Source organism: Cucumis melo, chromosome 7 (assembly GCF_025177605.1).
Source record: "Cucumis melo cultivar AY chromosome 7, USDA_Cmelo_AY_1.0, whole genome shotgun sequence".
Lineage (NCBI taxonomy): Eukaryota > Viridiplantae > Streptophyta > Magnoliopsida > Cucurbitales > Cucurbitaceae > Cucumis > Cucumis melo.
The window spans coordinates 26,756,043-26,777,492 of record NC_066863.1 but is presented as its reverse complement, the minus strand read 5'-3'; the positions used below and the strand labels follow the sequence as shown (position 1 = coordinate 26,777,492).

The window sequence follows — 21,450 nt, the reverse complement described above, 5'->3', positions numbered from 1 at the left end:
ATAATCGGATTTTGTTAGTTGGGTTGTTATTCGGACACAAAATTAGTTCAAAATTTAGATTTGTTGGCTAGTTTCGAGTTTTACAAGTTTGTGGAGAATTTCCAAGTTTAAACGAAGTAAAGACTTAAGAATTTTGGATTGAAGTGTGTGGTTAGATTATGTATCCAAAGTTGGTAAGGAATATGGAAAGTAAGTTAAGATATTTGATTTTGGATTAAAGTGCAAGATTGGAGAAGAGAATTCTTAAGATTTGTGTGGAAAAGGTAAGACATCCGTTTGGAATTTGGTGAATGGGTTTTATTTGGACATAAATTTAGTTTAAAGTGTAGATTTGTTCGCAATGTATCGGGTTTTACAAGTTTTTTTTTTTTATTGTAATTTCTTGAGAATCTCAAGTGACTTTAAGAGTGAAAGGTATGAGAATCTTGTATGAAGTTTGAGGTTCTTTTATGTAGACAAAGTTAAGTATACATGCATGGAAGAAAGAAGTTAGGTGAAGCTAAGAGAATGTTGGATTAAAGTGCAATTATTGATTAAGAGAACTTTCAAAATTTGGGTGGAAAAAAGTAAGAAAGAAGGAAAGTAAGTTAAGACAAGAGACTTTTGGAAGATTGGATAAAAGAACTTTCAAGATTTTTGCGGAAAAGGTAAACTTAGGATCGGATTTTGTTAGATGGATTGTTATCCACACACAAAGTTAGTTCAAAATTTAGATTTGTTGGCTAGCTTCGAGTCTTAGTATTTTTGGAGAATTTCCAAATTTAAACAAAGGAAAGACTTGAGAATTTTGGATTGAAGGGTGTGGTTAGATTATGTACCCAAGTTGGTAAGGAATATAGAAAGTAAGTTAAGCTGTTTTATTTTGGATTAAAGTGCAAGATTGGAGAAGAGAACTTTTAAGTTTTGTGTGGAAAAAGTAAGACAACCGTTTGGAATTTGATGAATGGGTTTTATTTGGACATAAATTTAGTTTAAAGTGTAGATTTGTTCGCACGGTTTCGAGTTTTACAAGTTTTTTCTTATTATAATTTTTTGGGAATCTCAAGTGACTTTAGGAGCGAAAGGCATGAGAATCTTGTATGAAGTGTGAGGTTCTATTATGTAGACAAAGTTAAGTATACATGGAAGAAAGAAATTAGGTTAAGCAAAGAGAATTTTGGATTAAAGTGCAATTATTGATTAAGAGAACTTTCAAAATTTGGGTAGAAAAAGTAAGAAAGAAGGAAAGTAAGTTAAGAAAAGAGACTTTTGGAAGATTGGATCAAAGAACTTTCAAGGTTTTTGTGGAAAAGGTAAACTTACACTCGGATTTTGTTAGTTTGGTTGTTATTTGGACACAAAGTTAGTTCAAAATTTAGATTTGTTGGCTTGTTTCGTGTTTTACAAGTTTTTGGAGAATTTCGAAGTTTAATCGAAGTAAAGACGTAAGAATTTTGGATTGTAGTGTTTGGTTAGATTATGTAGCCAAAGTTGGTAAAGAATATGGAAAGTAAATAAGATATTTTATTTTGGATTGAAGTGCAAGATTGGAGAGGGGATCTTTTAAGATTTGTGCGGAAAAGATAAGACATATGTTTGGAATTTTGTGAATGGGTTGGACATAAATTTAGTTTAAAGTGTAGATTTGTTCGCACGGTTTCGAGTTTTACAAGTTTTTTATATTATAATTTCTTGAGAATCTCAAGTGACTTTAGGATCAAAAGGCATGAGAATCTTGTATGAAGTGTGAGGTTCTATTATGTAGACAAAGTTAAGTATACATAGAAGAAAGAAATTAGGTTAAGCAAAGAGAATTTTTGATTAAAGTGCCATTATTGATTAAGATAACTTTCAAATTTTGTGTGGAAAATATAAGAAAGAAGGAAAGTAAGTTCAGATAAGAGACTTTTGAAAGATTGGATCAAAGAACTTACAAGGTTTTTGAGGAAGGTAAACTTACAATCGGATTTTGTTAGTTCGGTTGTTATGTGGACTCAAGGTTAGTTCAAAATTTAGATTTGTTTACTAGTTTCGAGTTTTACAAGTTTTTGGAGAATTTTGAACTTTAAACGAAGTAAAGACGTAAGAATTTGGGATTGAGGTGTGTGGTTGGATTATGTACCCGAAGTTGATAAGGAATATGGAAAGTAAGTTAAGATATTTTATTTTGGATTGAAGTGCAGGATTGGAGAAGGGAACTTTTAAGATTTGTGGGGTAAAGGTAAGAGATTCGTTTGGTACTTGGTGAATTGGTTTTATTTGGACATAAATTTAGTTTAAATTGTAGATTTGTTTGCACGGTTTCAAGTTTTACAAATTTGTTTTATTATAATTTCTTAAGAATCTCAAGTGACTGTAGGAGCAAAAGGCATGAGAATCTTGTATGAAGTGTGAGGTTCTATTATGTAAACGAAGTTAAGTATACATGGAAGAAGAAGATTAGGTTAAGAAAAGAGAATTTGGATTTAAGTGCATCTATTGATTAAGGAACTTTGAAGATTTGTGTGGAAAAAGTAAGGAAGAAGGAATGTAAGTTAAGAGGAGAATATTGGACCAAAGTGGATGATTTAGATCAAAGAAATTTCAAGATTTGTTTGGAAAAGTTAAATTTATGTTCAGATTTTTGGTAGCTGGGTTGTCACTTGTACACAAAGTTAGTTTAAATTGTAGAAATGTTGGCTATGTTCTAGCTTTACAAGTTTTTGGATAAGAATTTTTCGATTGAAGTGTGCGGTTGAGTCATGTATACAAAGCTAAATAGGTAAGGAATAAGGAAAATAAGTCAAGATAAGATAATTTATTTTGAAGTAAAGTAGGAGGTGGACCAAAGAACTTCTATGATTTGTGTGGAAATTTTTAAGACATACACTTGGAATTTGGTAAATGGGTTTGTTAAGTATACTTGGAACAAAGAAATTAGGTTAAGAAAAGAGAATAGAAAAGAGAGTTTTGGATTGAGTGCTGTTATTGTTAGGAGAACTTTCAAATTTTTCTGGAAAATTTAAGGAAGAATGAAAGTAAGTTAAGCTAGGAGAAAATTTTGGACAAGGGTTGTTGTTCAAACACAAAGTTAAAAGTTTGTTAGTTTTGAGTTTCAGAAGTTTTTGGTTAAATTTGAAGTTTAAAGAGAGCAAAGACATGAGAATTTTTTATGTGAAGTGTGTGGTAGATTATGTACACAAAGTTTGTTAGGAAATAGGAAAGTAAGTTAAGATATTTTATTTTGGATCGATGTATGGGATTTGATAAGAGAACTTTTAAGATTTGTGTGGAAAAGGTAAGACACCCGCGTGGAATTTGGTAAATAGGTTTTATTTGATCACAAATTTAGTTTAAAATGTAGATTTGTTTGCATGGTTTCAAGTTTTATATGTTTTTTTTTATAATTTATTGAGAATCTCAATGGACTTTAGAAAGCAAAGACATGAGAATTTTGTCTGGGAGTGTGAGGTTCCATTATGTACCTATTGATTAAGGAAGAAGAAGATTAGGTTAAGAACAGAGAATTTGGGTTATAGTGGAATTATTGATTAAGTAACTTTCAAGATTTGTTTGATAAAAGTAAGGAAGAAGTAAATTAAGTTAAGATAAAAGAATTTTATTGCGCAGTGCCTGATTGGATGAGAGAACTTTAATGGTTTATGTGGAAAAGGTAAACCTACGTTCGGATTTTGGTAATTGTGTTGTTATTTTAGACACAAAGCTAGTTTAAAATAATACTTGTTGGCTTGTGTCGAGTTTTAGAAGTTTTTGGATAATTTCTAAGGATGCAAATGCAGGAGAATTATAGATTCAAATGTGTAGTTGGATTATGTGCACAAAGTTAAAAGTAGGTAAGGAATAAGGAAAAGAAGTTAGGACCAGAGAATTTTGGATTTAAGTGTAGGATTGAATAATTAGGGAACTTTCGAGGTTTGTATTGAAGGTTCAAACATCCATTTGGATTTTCGTGACTGGATTTTTATTTGGAAGCAAGTTAGATGTTTTGGTCTAGTTTCATGTTTTACAAGTTTGCAGATAATTTCTCGAGTATCTCACATGTTTAAAGGAAGCAAAGCCAGAGAAATTTTGGATGGAAGTGTTCGTTTGGATTATGTACACAAAGTTAAGTATATATGGAAGAAGGAGAGTAAAATAAAAAATGCCCTTCCCAAAATAGTGCATAAAAACAATCCTTCGACGAGCTCAAACCAAAGCATCCAACAAAACCACACAGAAAACCACTTGACCAAGACAAACAAAAAACCTCGCTAGAAAGAAATTAGACCAAAACACTAGATATAAGAAAGGCTATCCACATGGGTTCAACTTTTGCCAAAATTGATAAAAAAAAAAAAGTTATGCTACTACACATCTAAGAGTAGAAAGTCTTTATATCCCAACAAATCTTGACTCGGCCTCTAGATTTGTTGGGATATAGAGACTTTCAAATAATATTTGATATTGGGAGATAAATATTTATCTCGAATCCTGAGGCCGAGTCAGGTTTGAGATAAATATTCATCTCATCTTTCTGTGTAGTACCAAAACTTTTATTTGATCATTTTGGCGAAAGTTGAACTCATGGCTATCTTTCTTATATTCCTGTGTTTTGGTATTTCTTTCTTTCTTGCGAGGTTCTTAGTTTGTCTTAGTTAACTGATTTTTTGTGTGGTTTTGTTGGATGTTTTGGTTTGGACTCGTTCGAGGGGCAGTTTTTGTACACTATTTTTTGAATGACATTTTTGAATTTTGAATTAAAGTGCAACATTGGATAAGAGAATTTTCAAGGTTTGCATGGAAAAAGAAAGGAATAAGGAAAGTTAAGTAAGAGAAGTTTGAATTAAAGTGTAAGATTGGGTCATAGAACTTTCAAGGTTTGTATGAAGAAGGTAGACCTATGTTTGGATTGTGGTAGTTGGGCTGTTATTTTGACACAAAGTTTAGAATGTGGATTTGTTGGCTAGTTTGAAGTTTTAAAGGCTTTTGGATAGTTGTTTGACCATATCACAAGTTTGTGAGAAGCAAATGCATGAAAATTTTGAATTGAAGTGTGCAGTCTAATTATGACAAAGTTAAGTATGTAAGGTAGAAGGAAATTAAGTTAAGATAAGAGAATTTTTAGATTACAGTGTGAGATTGGATAAGACAACTTTCGGAAATTTGTGTGGAAAAGATAAGACATCCATTTGGAATTTGGTAAATAGGTTTTATTTGGACATAAATTTAGTTTAAAATGTAATTTGTTCGCATTGTTTTCGAGTTTTACAATTTTTTTTATAATTTCTTGAGAATCTTAAGTGACTTTAGAAAGCAATGACATGAGAGTTTTGTTTTGGAGTGTGAGGTTGGATTATATAGACAAAGTTAAGTATCCATAGAAGAAGGGGATTAGGTTAAGAAAATAGAATTTGGATTTAAGTGCATGTATTGATTAAGGAACTTTTTAGATGTGTGTGGAAAAAGTAAGGAAGAAGGCAAGAAAGTTAAGAGAAGAGAATTTTGGACCAAAGTGATGGTTTAGATTAAAGGAATTTCAAGGTTTGTGTGGAAAAGTTAAACTTGCGTTCAGATTTTTGAAGTTGGGTCGTTACTCGTATACGGAGTTAGTTTAAATTTTGGATTTTGTTGGCTATGTTCGAGCTTTACTAGTTTTTGGATGAGAATTTTCAATTGTAGTGTGTGGTCGGATGTACACAGTCAAATAGGTAAGGAATAAGGAAAGTAACTCAAGATAAGATAATTTATTTGGAGTAAAGTAAGAGGTTGGACGAAAGATCTTCTATGTTTTGTGTGGAAATGGTAAGACATTCGCTTGGGATTTGGTTAATTGGTTTTATTTGAACACACATCTAGTTCAAAAATGTAGATTTTTCCTACGGTTTCGAGTTTTACAAGTTCTTTTTTTGATAAGTATACATGGAAGAAGGAAATTAGGTTAAGAAAAGTGAATTTTGGATTAAAGTGCAATTATTGATTAAGAGAACTTTCAAAATTCGTGTGGAAAAAGTAAGGAAGAAGGAAAGTAAGTTAATATAAGAGAAAATTTTGGACAAAAGTGCAAGACTGAATCAAACAACTTTTAAGGTTTGTGTGGAAATGGTAAACCTCTGTTCGGATTTTGGTAGTTGGCTAGTTTCGATTTTCACAAGTTTTTGGATAATTTCCAAGTTTAAAAGGAGCAAAGACAAGAAATTTTTTATTTGAAGTGTGTGGTTAGATTATGTACACAAAGATTGTTTAAAGTTGGCTAGTTTCGATTTTCACAAGTTTTTGGACAATTTCCAAGTTTAAAAAGAGCAAAGACATAAGAAATTTTTTATTTGAAGTGTGTGGTTAGATTATGTACACAAAGTTTGTTAGGAATAAGGAAAGTAAGTTGAGATATTTTATTTTGGATTGAAGTAGGAGATTTGATAAAAGACTTTTAGCTTTGAAGATTTGTGTGGAAAAGGTAAGACATTCGTTTTGGTAAATGGTTTTTATTTGGACGCAAATTTAGTTAAAAATGTAGATTTGTTCGTATCGTTTTGAGTACCGACATACCATACTAGCTGTTAAGCTGATGTTAGGTCGTGTTAGAAAAATATACGAGTCCCCACAAATCTTCTCTTTCCTTTGTCTCATTTTTTATTATTGCTTCAAATTTCAGATTCTATTCAATGGGATTTTCTTGTCATGTGGTTAGAGTTTTTAACTAACCAAACGTGAGGCACTTAGACATTCTTGTTGTCAAAGAAGCCAAGTAAGCTTTTTGATTTTAGATATTGGTAGGCAATAGAGAGTTTAAGAGAATGAGAGAGCTTGGATTAACTCTTCTTGGAGTTGCAACGAAGTTTGTTCCAAGTGAGTTTCCTTGAGTTGTTGTATAAATGGCCCCCTTTGAAGTATATAGACATGTCAATCGACCTAGGGGTCTTAGGAGGTCAGCCATGGATTCTTCTAGACTAATCTAGTATATTTTAGCCCTTACAAACAAGTCTAGAACATTTTAGACACTTCTAGACTTAACATAATGCTTCTAGACTGTCACAGTACCTTGATCGTCATTAAAATACTGTCATGGAATGTTCAACGTTGCCTAGTGTCACGAGCATGCTTGTCCAAGGTGTTGTTTACCTATGGCCACATGACGGAATACCTCCGAATCACTTTGTCTTTGTGTCTTACATGTAGTTTAGCCTATTGTTTTCCTTTTTGTGTCGTCGAGCTAGGGTGTGACGTTTCAACATCTTCAAATGCAAGCCTGCCAAGGCTAAAAATGTTCAAAATGTACTATAAAGGAGACATAGTAGTTGAATCCCCGACTAAGCCTTGTCGCACTCTTTGCAAGCTTAGCTTTTCTTTGCAATTGACACTTTTCAATGCTTTCATTTATGATGTTTTCAGTGATTTCCTTTCTCTTTACTTTATTGATTTTAAAACTTAATTACAATAACGGGAATGAAAAGAAAATCAAAGCACACTACTAGGATAGTAATCCTTCCCTAATTATAATACAAGACTTACAACAAAGCAATGAAAACATGAACAAAACAGAAACGTAATTACAGGAAATAAACTAGAACGATGGAACCTGATGTTACCACTACTCCTATCTCTCAAGGAGTGAGATAGTCCTGTGTTTCCTCCATAAAATTCTGCGCCCCTTTCTTTCTAAATCTCCACTACTAAAAACTCCTCCCACTACTAACTGTTGGGCCCACCATGATGGGTCCCCTAAACCCGCATTTCCCTCTTTCCTCTCACGTGTCAACTTCCCCTTATTTCTACGGTTATATGTGAAAAGCAATGGTGGCTTAACAAAGAACTGGTAACTACGAGCGTGGGTTAGTTTGTCAGGCTCTATTGCTCACATAGAGGAACGTGCCAATGAGCTAGATGGCTCTCAGAAGACTCTTTTAAAGATGATAAACGACATGTCGGAGAATTTTCGAGCTCGATGTCGTTAGGAATGAAATTGCAGATGTGAACACGAGACTGAATCTCACAATGTGAGCAATGACAAATCAAGCTTCGATTGGAGGGGCAATTCCGGTTAGTAAAGTAAAGGTTCCAGAACCGGAGCCCTTCTGTGGGACAAGGGATGCAAAGGCCTTAGAGAACTTCTATGGAGTTTAGTTCCAGTCCTCTTGAATTGCTCATTCCAGAAGTGACTAACAAATACCCTGTCTCGGTCTAATACAATTGATCTCGGGTATCCATGTAATCGAACAATTTCCTTTACAAAAATTTCAGCTACTGATTTAGCCGTGTAGAGATGTTTCAGGGCTATGAAATGGGCATACTTACTCATCCTATCCACTACTACAAATATTACTTCATATCTATCCGACTTGGGTAAACCATCTATGAAATCCATAGATATGTCAGTCCATATAGTATCGGGTATCTCTAGAGGAGTGAGCAATCCTTCTGGTTAAAAAGCCAATGTCTTATTCCTTTGGTAAATCGAACATTCCTCGTAGTACTTCTTAATGTCTTTCTTCATTCCATCCCAGTATAATTCTCCAGTAATCCTCTTATAAGTTCTCAAAAATTTTGAATGTCCACCAAACACCGAGCCATGATATGTATGTAAAATAGTTGGTAATAAAGAGGAAGTCTTGGATATAACTAACCTGCCATTGAATTGTAAGACACCTTGATGTATGGTGAAGTTGGGAATGTCATCTGGGTTTTGCTCCATTATGCTTTTGATCTCCTTTAGCCTAGGATCATTCTCCACTTCTTATTGAATAATAGTCAAGTCTACAAGGGCAGGAGCTGAAATCTGATTTAGATGTACTCTAGGTGACACCCTTGACAGTACATTGGTTGCCTTGTTCTTAACTCGGGCCTATAAACCACTTCAAAAGAATAACCCAACAGCTTGGCTATCCATTTCTGGTATTGTGGCTGAATTACTCGTTGTTCCAGCAAGAACTTAAGAGACCTCTGACCAGTTTTCATGATGAACTTCCTCCCAAGTACATACGGTCTCCATTTCTGCACGGCAAACACCACAACAATCAATTCCCGCTCATATACTAGTCTGGCCCTGTCTCTTGTGCTCATAGTTTGGCTAAAGTATGCAATAGGTCGCTTAGCTTGAGTTAGAATAGCCCTAACTCCATATCCAAACGCATATGTTTCGATTTCAAATGGTAAGTTAAAATCAGGCATGGCCATCACGGGTAAAGTCATCATGGGTTTTTTCAACTTCTTAAAAGATTCATTTGATTCTTCATTCCACTTGAAAGCTCCATTCTTCAACAATTGGGTAAGTAGGCCTGCTGTACTACCATAATTTTGCCCAATGATAGTACCTAGTCAAACCCTAGAAACCTCTTACCTCTCGCACGTTGGTTGGAGTTGACCATTCTTTAATGGCTCTAATCTTCTCGGGATCCACCTCCACTCCTTTTTCAGATATGATATGTCCAAAGTAACCAACCCTCTCTTTTAGCAAAACTACATTTGGCTAGGTTCGCATACAACTCATTTGCTCACAAAATTTTCAGCACCAATTCCAGATGTTGCATATGTTCCTTCAATCCCTTGCTATAGACTAAGATGTCATCAAAGAAAACTAATACAAACCATCTCATATATGGTTTAAAAACCGCATTCATCAAAGCTTGGAAGGTAGAGGAGGCATTAGTCAAACCAAAAGGCATGACTAAGAACTCGCAATGCCCTTTATGAGTGCGAAAGACCGTCTTTTCCACATCCTCTTGGTTCCTTCTGATTTGATGATAGCCTACCTTCAAGTCGATCTTGGAAAACATGTTGGCACCGTTCAATTCAAACTTTTCAATGACTGGTATAGGAAACTTGTCTGGTATAGTGACATTGTTAAGTGCTCTATAATCGACACAAAACCGCCAACTTTCGTCTTTCTTCCTTACCAACAGTACAGGATTCGAGTATGGGCTGGTGCTGGGTCGAATAATTCTCGAAGCCACCATGTTATCAACTAACCTTTCCATCTCCTCCTTTTGTTGATGTGCATATCGATAGGGTCTCATGTTAACTGGATTGGTCCATTGTTTTAAGTGTATATGGTGTTCAATTCCTCTTTTGGGAGGCAAAGTCTCAGGCCATTCAAATACATCTTCAAACCTTCTCATCTAAGGGGAAATAGCCTTGTCAATTGTAAGTTCACCCCCTCCTTCTACAACTCTTCCTTTGCTACATTCCCTCTAATCGCTCGGCATTCCACCAAAAATCCTTGGTTTTCACCCGCCCATGATAAAACTCACCCCTTTCTTGGTGAGGCTAGAATCCCCTCTAATTATCACCTTTCTTCCCTCATGCTGGAATATCGTTATTAAATGTTTCCAATCCACCTTCGTTACCCCAAGGAAATGTAACCAATGCATTCCGAGGATCACATCAACTCCCCCAAGCTCCAATGGTAGAAGCTATCCATGACTTTCCAGTCTTCCAGCAAGACTTCTACCTTTCCACAAATACCCTTTCCTTTAATGGTTGCCCTTGACCCCAAAATAACTCCATAATTAGATGTAGATTTCAATGGTAGATTTAGGCTAGTAACTAATTTCTCAGATATAAAATTGTGGGTGGCCCCACAATCTATCAATACTACCACATCTTCATTCTTCACTTTGCCCTTCACCTTCATAGTACCTAGGTTTGTCAGCCCCACTACTGAATTAATGAATAATTCAATGTTTACATTCTCCACGGTACCTACCTCAATGGTGTTTTCCTCAGCTACTTTGCCTTCCACTTCTTCCTCAATTATCTCAAACTCTTCTCCATCATCTCGTACTACCAGCATCCTCAATTCCTTGTCTTCTTTAGCCTTACAATAGTGCCCTGCATAATACTTCTCTTCGCATTTAAAGCATAACCCCTTTTCCCTCCTAGCCTGAAATTTAGCATCCGACGGTCGTTTTGAAGGACCCTCTCTTCGGTTATTTGCCTCCGTTACTTCACTAAGGGTGATCGTTCTCATTGGAGTGCTTCCACCAGTTGTGGCTGTTACTGATTTGGTTTCTGAGTTTTCCTTGGCTTTAGGCAGATTATATTGGAATTTACTTCCATACACACTAATAAGCTCACATTCCTTCCTTACTTTCTCCCTGTTCTCAATCTTTAAGGTTAGTTTCATCATTTGGGCTAGCTCATGAGGTTCCAACACTTTTACTTCAGTCTTTAACCATGTGTTCCATTGCTCGTATGCCTCAGTCCCTTGTACCTATTGGTGTTGATGGGAAGAATCTCTGGATTTTAGACTCTCGGGGGCTACAGATCATGTGACAGGTTCTTCGGAGCACTTTATCTCTTATACCCCCGTGCCAATAATGAAAAGACCTGGATAGCCGATGACTTTTTAGCTTCGATTGTTGGCAAAGGGCAAATACTTTCCTTTACCTAAACTTTCTAACAATTTGCTAACTATCAGCAAGATGACTCGTAAGAGAACTTTCGAGGTTTGTGTGGAAAAGGTAAACATATGTTCGGATTTAGTTAATTGTGTTGTTATTCAGACACGAAGTTAGTTCAAAATATAGACTTGTTGGCTTGTGTCAAGTTTTTTGGATAATTTCTTACTAAGGATGCAAATGCACGAGAATTATAGATTCAAATGTGTAGTTGGATTATGTACACAAAGTTAAAGTATGTAAGGAATAAGGAAAAGAAGTTAGGACGAGAGAATTTTGGATTTAAGTGTAGGATTGAATAATTAGGGAACTTTCGAGGTTTGTGTTAGATGGTTCAAAAACATCCATTTGGATTTTCGTGGCTAAATTTTTATTTGGACACAGGTTAGATGTTTTGGCCTAGTTTCAAGTTTTACAAGTTTGCGGATAATTCCTTGAGTATCTCACATGTTTAAAGGAAGCAAAGCCAGAGAAATTTTGGATTGAAGTGTGCGTTTGGATTATGTACACAAAGTTAAGTATATACGGAAGAAGGAGAGTAAAATAAAAAGTGCCCTTCCTAAAATAGTGCATAAAAACAATCCTTCGGACGAGCTCAAACCAAAGCATCCAACAAACCACACAGAAAACCACTTAACCAAGACAAACAAAAAACCTCGCCAGAAAGAAAGAAATTAGACCAAAACACTAGATATAAGAAAGGCTAACCACATGGGTTGAACTTTTGCCAAAATTGATAAAAAAAAAAAGTTCTGCTACTACACATCTAAGAGTAGAAAGTTTTTATATCCCAACAAATTTTGACTCGGCCTCTAGATTTGTTGGGATATACAGACTTTCAAATAATAATTGTTTCTATTGGGAGATAAATATTTATCTCGAGCCCGAGGCCGAGTCAGGTTTGAGTTAAATATTTATATCATATTTCTGCGTAGTACCAAAACTTTTATTTGATCATTTTGGCGAAAGTTGAACTCAGGGCTATCTTTCCTATATCGTGTGTTTTGGTATTTCTCTTTCTCGCGAGGTTCTTTGTTTGTCTTGATTAACTGATTTTCTGTGTGGTTTTGTTGGATGTTTTGGTTTGGACTCGTCCGAGGGGTAGTTTTTGTGCACTATTTTTTGAAGGACATTTTTGAATTTTGAATTAAAGTGCAACATTGGATAAGAGAATTTTCAAGGTTTGTGTGGAAAAAGAAAGGAATAAAGAAAGCTAAGTAAGAGAAGTTTGAATTAAAGTGCAAGATTGGGTCAAAGAACTTTCAATGAAGAAGGTAGACCTACGTTTGGATTGTGGTAGTTGGGTTGTTATTTTGACACAAAGTTAGTTTAGAATGTGGATTTGTTGGCTAGTTTGAAGTTTTAAAGGCTTTTGGATAGTTGCTTGACCATATCACAAGTTTATGAGAAGCAAATGCATGAAAATTTTGAATCGAAGTGTGCTGTCTGATTATGACAAAGTTAAGTATGTAAGGTAGAAGGAAATTAAGTTAAGATAAGAGAACTTTTAGATTACAGTGTGAGATTGGATAAGACAACTTTTGAAAATTTCTGTGGAAAAGATAAGACATTCATTTGGAATTAGGTAAATAGGTTTTATTTGGACATAAATTTAGTTTATAATTTCTTGAGAATCTTAAGTGACTTTAGAAAGCAATGACATGAGAGTTTTGTTTCGGAGTGTGAGGTTGCATTATGTAGACAAAGTTAAGTACTATACATGGAAGAAGGGTTTAGGTTAAGAAAATAGAACTTGGATTTAAGTGCATGTATTGATTAAGGAACTTTTTAGATGTGTGTGGAAAAAGCATGGAAGAAGGCAAGAAAGTTAAGAGAAGAGAATTTTGGACCAAAGTGATGGTTTAGATTAAAGAAATTTCAAGGTTTGTGTGGAAAAGTTTTAACTTACGTTCAGATTTTTGAAGTTGCGTCATTACTCGTACACAAAGTTAGTTTAAATTTTAGATTTTGTTGGCTATGTTCGAGCTTTACAAGTTTTTGGATGAGAATTTTCAGTTGTAGTGTGTGGTCGGATGTACACAAAGTCAAATAGGTAAGGAATAAGGAAAGTAACTCAAGATAAGATAATTTATTTGGAGTAAAGTACGAGGTTGGACCAACGATCTTCTATGATTTGTATAGAAATGGTAAGACATACGCTTGGAATTTGGTTAATTGGTTTTATTTGAACACAAATCCAGTTGAAAATGTGGATTTGTCCTACGGTTTCGAGTTTTACAAGTTCTTTTTTGATAAGTATACATGAAAGAAGGAAATTAGGTTAAGAAAAGTGACTTTTGGATTAAAGTGCAATTATTGATTATGAGAACTTTCAAAATTCGTGGGGAAAAAGTAAAGAAGAAGGAAAGTAAGTTAATAAAAGTAAGGAAGAAGGAAGTAAGTTAATATAACTTTCAATTATTTATTAAGGGTGATCGTCCTCGTTGGAGTGCTTCCACCAGTTGTGGTTTTTACTGATTTGGTTTCTGTGTTTTCCTTGGCTTTGGGCAGATTATATTGGAATTTACTTCCATAGACACTAATAAGCCCACATTCCTTCCTTACTTTCTCCCTGTTCTCAATCTTTAAGGTTAGTTTCATCATTTGGGCTAGCCGACGAGGTTCCAACACTTCTACTTCAGTCTTTAACCATGGGCTAAGCCCATTCATAAACGTCTCTTCTAGCACCATAGCCTGTAGAAAAGCCATCGGACCTAAGTACTTGTCGAACCTATTTCAGTATTCCTCTACCGTGGTTTCCTGTTTGATCGTTAAGAATCTTCCCACCAACATTCCATCCCTGATCGTTCAGAACCTTGTCAACATCTTCTGCTTTAAGTCATCCCAACTCTTAAACTATTCTCGCTCATCTTGTGATCGATACCAGTCAAGGGTGGGACCGTCGAAGCCTATAATGGCTACTGATATTTTCTCTCATTTGGTGAGGTTATTATGGATTTTGAAATAACGGTCTGCTCTAAATAACCAAAAATCGAGATCCATTTTGTTGAAGATCGGCATCTCAACCTTCTTAAATTTGCTCCGATCAAATGTCTTATCGTCATCATTCCTCCCATCAGTTTTCGGCTCTGCCATCATCATCTCAGTCGCTGAATTAATCCCCATCACCACGCTTAGAGAACCTTCTGTTTCGATCGTTGTAACTACCTTTTCCCAGATGATTCCCTCAATATATTTCAGAATAGCTTGCTGTTGTAATTGATGTTTCTTCATCTGCACGTTGATGTTCTCAATGCTCTTGGAGATGAAGGACATATTCTCTTCCATTGCAGGTAACATCTCTGTCCTCATTTCCAGATTCTCTTGCTCAACGAAATCCAGTCTTTCTTCGCTCTTATTAGCCATCTTATTGCGTTTTCCTAGATTCAGTTGCTCTGATACCAATTTGATAGAACACCAGTATGGTGACTCTACTTTATTGATATTCAAACTTAATTACAATAACGGAAAGGAAAAGAAAATCAAAGCAATCCTTCCTAGGATAGCAATCCTTCCCTAACCAGAACACAAGACTTACGACAAAGCAACGAAAACAAGAACAAAACAGAAATGTAATTACAGAAAATAAACCAGAACGATGGAACCTGAGGCTACTACTACTCCTATCTCTCAAGGAGTGAGAGTTCCGTTTTGCCTCCACAAAATTCTGCACCCCTTTCTCTCTAAATCTCCCTTGCTAAAAACTCCTCCCACTACTAACTCTGGCCCACCATGATGGTCCCCTAAACCCGCATTTCCCTCCTTCCTCTCACGTGTCAGCTTCCCCATATTTCTACGGTTATATGTAAAAAGCAATGGTGGCTTAACAAAGAACTGGTAACTACGAGCGTTGGGACAGTTTGTCGGGTTCTGTTGCTCACATAGAGGAACGTGTCAATGAGCTAGATAGCTCTCAGATGACACTTTTAGAGATGAGAAACGACACGTCGGAGGATTTTCGAACTACCGTCGATGTCGTTAGGAATGAAGTCGCATATGTGAACACGAAACTGCATCTCACATTATGAGCAATGGCAAACCAAGTTCCAATTGGAGGGGCAATTCCTGTTAGTAAAGTAAAGGTTCAGGAACCTAAGCCCTTCTGTGGGGCAAGGGATGCGAAGACCTTAAAGAACTTCATATTTGATCTCAAGTAGTATTTTAAGGCCACAAACACAGTCACTGAGGAAGCCCAGTGACATGGGTGACGATGTGTTTAAGAATGCCAAATTGTGGTGGAGGTCTCGATACGTTGACATACAAGAAGGGCGGTGCACAAAAGACACTTGGGGAATGTGGAAATCCTGGCTCAGCGAAAACTTCGTGAATTGAAACACACTAGAAACATTCGGGAGTACATAAAACAGTTCGTGGGGAAAATGATATCGGCCATGTAATTGGATAAAAGCCCCGTTCGAGAGGAACCAACATCTGTGGCCATCCTACTTGAGGTGAGGTGTCGGGAAAACGGGGGGAAACAGTCCCCAATGACACTTTGTGTATCCCAGAGAAGTGTCATGATGTGATACCAAATAGTTAGCCCAAATTCTTGCCGACGCGAAGGATGATTGACCATGTGATAGGATCACCGCTACCAGAGGCAAAACTGCCTGCGAAGAATGCTAATTGTATGGCCCTAGCGGAGTTAGCCGAACATCGAAAACAGTTGAAGGAGTTGTTGAGTACAGGATTCAGTAAACCTGTAAAAGCTCCGTATGGAGCCCCAGACCTTTCCTTGAAAAAGGATAGAAGCCCACGTTTGTGTATAGACCGCCGTATCATGAACAAGCCCACAGTCCTCCACAAATATCCACTTTCTATATTGACTGACCTGTTTGACTACTCACATAGGGCAAAGTATTTCCCAAAGTTAGACGTCCGACTGAGATACTGTTAAGTAAGAATGACAGAGGAAGAGGGACTCAACTTGTGTCACAAGACATGGAACGTTTGAGTTTCCCATGGTTGGGCAATTCTGAGAAGGATTTTAAAAAAGAGCAAGCTCGCGGACTTAGTTGTTGAAAAAAGACATTTAGTGGGGTGGGCACCCCAAGTGTCCGGCTGCCTTCGATGGTCTGAAGTAAGCCATGACCGAGGGCCAATTCTTGAGGTCGTTGATGCGACCAAGACTTTCGAAGTTGAGATCGAGCGATTCAACCATATGTTCGGAGAATATATGCGTCATTTTGTTGACGGTCAACAAAATTGGATTCTTGCTGTTGAATGTAACCCAATTCGGTTTTAAGGTGCAGATAGAATCGCCAACTGGGAGAAGTCTGTTTGAGATTGTCTGTAATAGGCATTCCGTACTGTCGCGGGTTGATCATCTTTTTCTAGGGAACAACCCCAGGTTCACAAATTTGCGAAGGAATGAGAATAAATGACTGACACCGCTCAAGCATGTCTAGAAAAAGCATCGAGACGGATGGAGAAGAGGGCAGATAAGAAGCGGTGCCCCCTTGAGTTTCGAAAAGGGGGATCAGGTTCTCGTCAAGGAGCGCAACCATGGCGTACAGTCATCTATTGACCTGCAACAGAAAGAAGATTGTGCAGTTGAAAAAATCCTTCCTGATAGAGCAAGGAAGAGTGGAGGACCCACGGAAAGAATACATAAATTCCTAGATTGCAAAGAGTACGACAAGACTTGGTCGGGGATTCAACTAGTGGCTCTCCCTTACAAGTGCAAAATGTCACTTACAAGGTCAACGACATCGAAATGTAAGCAATAGACTAAACTAAATACAAAACACAAAGTTAAGAGGGTTTGAGGATGTTTGGACATGCGACTATAGGCAAACAACGCCCTGGACAAGCATGCTCATGATTTAGGCACGTCTGAGACTACGTGCACTAGGCTGCGCGCACGGTGTCATAGGCCTCACACATGGCAACATCACTCTGTAAGATGTGTTCACATGCGGCCATAGGGTTCACATGAATTATTGGATGAATTTTCATCTATGTGGGCAACGCCACTCTATAAGATGTATTCCCTATTCTTTTGAGGACTTCCACTGGTCCCTCCTATTTCTTGACGAGGCGTTTGTCCTCGGAATCGGATTTGTTCTGGCTACAGCTTAATGAGGACCTAATCTCCCACTCGAAATTCCAAGGAACGATGATTCTTATCTGCCCATTTCTTCATCTGCTTCGAGGCTTTCTCTAAGTAAGCTCGAGTGATGTATGTTGTCTGTTTTCATTCCTTTGTAAAGTTATGAGCATGAGGATTCTTCCCTGCATAAGATTCTTCTTATCTGGCAGCAATGTGGTTGCCTTCTGCATATAACCGTAAACAAGCTTCTCCCAGCCGACAAACTCGTATGAGCATTGAAACAAAATAGGGCCACATCCAGCAGCTGAACCTAATTCTTCTGTCTTGCATCCACAAAATGGAGTAGATATTTTTCGAGCATCCAATTGAATTGCTTGGTCTTTGGTCTGAGGATGATTGCTTGAGGATATATTTAGACTTGTCCCCAAGAAAGTAAATAATTCTGTTCAGAAAGTGTCAATGTATATACCATCTCTATCTCTCACGATGCTTATCAAGACTTTCCACAACTTTACAACATGTCTGAAGAACAACTGTGTCGTCAACTCGGTTGAACATAACTTGGTAGATGAAAGTGGCATATTTTGAAAATCGGTTAATGATGACCAAGATGGCCTTAAAGTCACCCGCCTTTGGGATATGGGTGATGAAGTCCGTAGAAACACTCTCCCAAGGTCTTCTCAAAACAGGCAGAGGTTCAAGAAGCGCAACAAATTTCGTTTTCTCGACTTTATCTTGTTGGCACACGAGACAAGTCTTCGTGTATTGCTTGACATCATCTCTCATATTGAGCCAGAAGTAGTCCTTTTTCAGCAAAGCATAAGTTCTCTATTTGTGAGCTCTGCAAGAAACAATGACACACCAGAGATGAACTTTAGAAACTACACAGTCGTCCCCCAGGTAAGAAACGTTCCTCCAACGAGAAATAGAAGTCAGGGCGTGTCCACGTTAGTGAGGTTACCACTGCTAGCAGCTCTAAGTCAACTGGCTCTACTGCAAGCGATACTAAGACTCATATTCTAGGTGCCATTGCTCGTATGCCTCAATCCCTTGTACCTATTAGTGTAGATGGGAAGAATCTCTGGATTTTAGACTCGGGGGCTGCAGATCACTTGATAGATTCTTCGGTGTACTTTATCTCTTATACCCCTGTGTCGGTAATGAAAAAATTTGGATAGCCGATGGCTTTTTATCTTCGATTGTTGGTAAAGGACATATAGTTCCCTTTGCCGAATTTTTTTAACAATTTGCTAACTATCAGCAAGATGACTCGTTAGTTGTGCTGTAAAACTATCTTCTTACTTGAATTTGTTTGTTTTCAGGACATGAGCTCAGGGATGACGATCGGCACTGCTCGGTGTCACAATCGTAACTCTTCAAACACGATTGTGCGGCACTTGTTTAGCTCGATCAACAAGTCAGCCATTCAAAATTCGAAATTTGCGGACAAACTCGCGGTATGATGTAGCCTCCCTTCACGTTCTTGAGAAAATGGTTTTATAAAACGTGAGAGAGAAAATAAATTGTTCAAAACATCACAAAAGTGAGCATTGAATACTGTCAGTTGCAAAGGAAATGCTTAGTTTGCAAAGAGTGCGACAAGGCTCGGCGGAGGTGCGACTACTCAGGTACCCTTATAGTACATATTGAGATTTTTAGCCTTGGCAGGCTTGCATATGAAAAAGCCGAAATATCACACTGTGGCTCGACGACACAAAAATGAAAGAATTAAATTAAAACTATTTTCAAGACATAAAGATAAAGCGATTTAGGGGTATTCGGGCATACGACCATAGGTAAACAACACCTTGGACAAGTATGCCCTTGACATTCTCCCCCACCTAAACGGTTGACATTCTCGTCAACTGCAAAGCTTGAATTCTTCTATCTTCTGCATCCAGGCTTCTAGATCTTCAACATGTTCCCAGCTGGATTCCTCCATAGGAAGGTTATTCCACTTTACCAGATACTCGTGGATCCTTCGTGTGGGTCTTCTGCTCCTTGTTACTCGCTCGACTAGAATTTCTTCAACATCTTTGTCTTCTTTCTGACTAAGGTCGATAATTGGGCGAATTACGACATTCTGCTGTAGGTTTTCGGTGTCTTGATGGTAGGGTTTCAGGTTACTCACATGAATTATTGGGTAGATTTTCATCAATGTGGGTAACGCTACTCTGTAAGAAGTATTCCCTACCTTTTTCAGCACTTCTACTGGTCCTTTGTACTTCCTGATGAGACGCTGGTCTTTGCGTCCTCGAAACCTGATTTGCTTTGGTCGTAGTTTGATGAGTACCTGGTCTCCCGCCCGAAACTCAAGAGGTTGTCGCTTCTTATCCGCCCACTTCTTCATCCGCTTCGACGCCTTTTCTAAGTTTAATACTGTCTGTGGTCGTATGCTCGGACAGAGACCTCTTCCCTTCCTAATGAAAGTGTGTTTTGAAGTCTGTCTTGAAGAAGATCGTACTAATGCGATTGGTGCATTGAATACCCTTGTCACTGACTTTGCTGCCTTTAGTACCTGGTCCTTGACCCATGATAATCACAAGAAAAGTAGGAAACGAGTCCTTGTTTGTGAGCATTGCAAGAAACAGTGGCACACCAGAGATGAACTTTAGAAACTACACAGTTGTCCCCCAGGTAAGAAACGTTCCTCCAACGAGAAATAGAAGTCAGGGCGTGTCCACGTTAGTGAGGTTACCACTGCTAGCAGCTCTTAGTCCACTGGATCTACTGCAAGCAATACTAAGACTCATATTCTAGGTGCCATTGCTCGTACGCCTCAATCCTTTGTACCTATTAGTGTTGATGGGAAGAATCTCTGGATTTTAGACTTGGGGGCTACAGATCACTTGATAGGTTCTTCGGTGTACTTTATCTCTTATACCCCCTGTGCTGGTAATGAAAAAATTTGGATAGCCGATGGCTTTTTATCTTCGATTGTTGGTAAAGGACATATAGTTCCCTTTGCCTAAATTTTTTAACAATTTGCTAACTATCAACAAGATGACTCGTTAGCTGTGCTTTAAAACTATCTTTTTACTTGAATTTGTTTGTTTTCAGAACATGATCTCGGGGAGGACGATCGGCACTGCTCGGTGTCACAATCGTAACTCTTCAAACACGATTGTGCGGCACTTGTTTAGCTTGATCAACAAGTCAGCCATTCAAAATTCGAAATTCGCAAACAAACTTAGCGGTATGATGTAGCCTCCCTTCACGTTCTTGAGAAAATGGTTTTATAAAACGTGAGAGAGAAAATAAATTGTTGAAAACATCATAAAAGTGAGCATTGAAGACTGTCAGTTGCAAATAAAATGCTTAGTTTGCAAAGAGTGCGACAAGGCTTGGCGGAGGTGCGACTACTCAGGTACCTCTATAGTACATATTGAGATTTTTAGCCTTGGCAGACTTGCATATGAAAAAGCCAAAATATCACACTGTGGCTCGGCGACACGAAAACGAAAGAATTAGACTAAACTACTTTCAAGACATAAAGATAAAGCGATTTAGGGGTATTCGGGCATGCGGCCATAGGTAAACAACACCTTGGACAAGTATGCCCTCGACATTCTCCCCCACCTAAACGGTTGACGTCCCCGTCAACTAGCGAAGCTTGAATTGTTCTATCTTTTGCATCCAGGCTTCTAGATCTTCGACACGTTCCTAGCTGGTTTCCTCTACAGGAAGGTTCTTCCACTTTACCAGATACTCATGGATTCTTCGTGTGGGTCTTCTGCTTCTTCTTACTCGCTCGACCAGAATTTCTTCAACATCTTTGTTTTCTTTCTGACTAAGGTCGATAATTGGGCGAATTACGACATTCCGCTGCAGGTTTCGGTGTCTTGATGGTAAGGTTTCAGGTTACTCACATGAATTACTGGGTAGATTTTCATCCATGTGGGTAACGCTACTCTGTAAGAAGTATTCCCTACTTTTTTCAGCACTTATACTGGTCCTTCGTACTTCCTGATGAGACGCTGGTCTTTGCGTCCTCGAAACCTGATTTGCTCTGGTCGTAGTTTGACCCGCCCGAAACTCAAGAGGTCG

At 37.6% G+C, this 21,450-nt stretch overlaps 1 long non-coding RNA gene across 5 annotated transcripts in view; it reads left to right on the top strand.

Annotated features, from left to right (window-relative positions):
• Nucleotides 1-21,450, top strand: part of LOC103494475 (uncharacterized) — a 40,479-nt gene that overhangs the window by 9,316 nt on the left and 9,713 nt on the right. Inside the window, exon 5 of one of the 5 annotated variants that reach the window (XR_538658.3) lies at nt 20,464-20,599. The exons of 3 other annotated variants lie outside the window; for them this stretch is intronic. This is a non-coding gene — a long non-coding RNA (uncharacterized LOC103494475). Of the gene's footprint in view, nt 1-18,725; nt 18,861-20,463; nt 20,600-21,450 lie in introns of all 5 variants that reach the window. One more of the 5 variants, XR_538657.3, reaches the window with a different exon arrangement.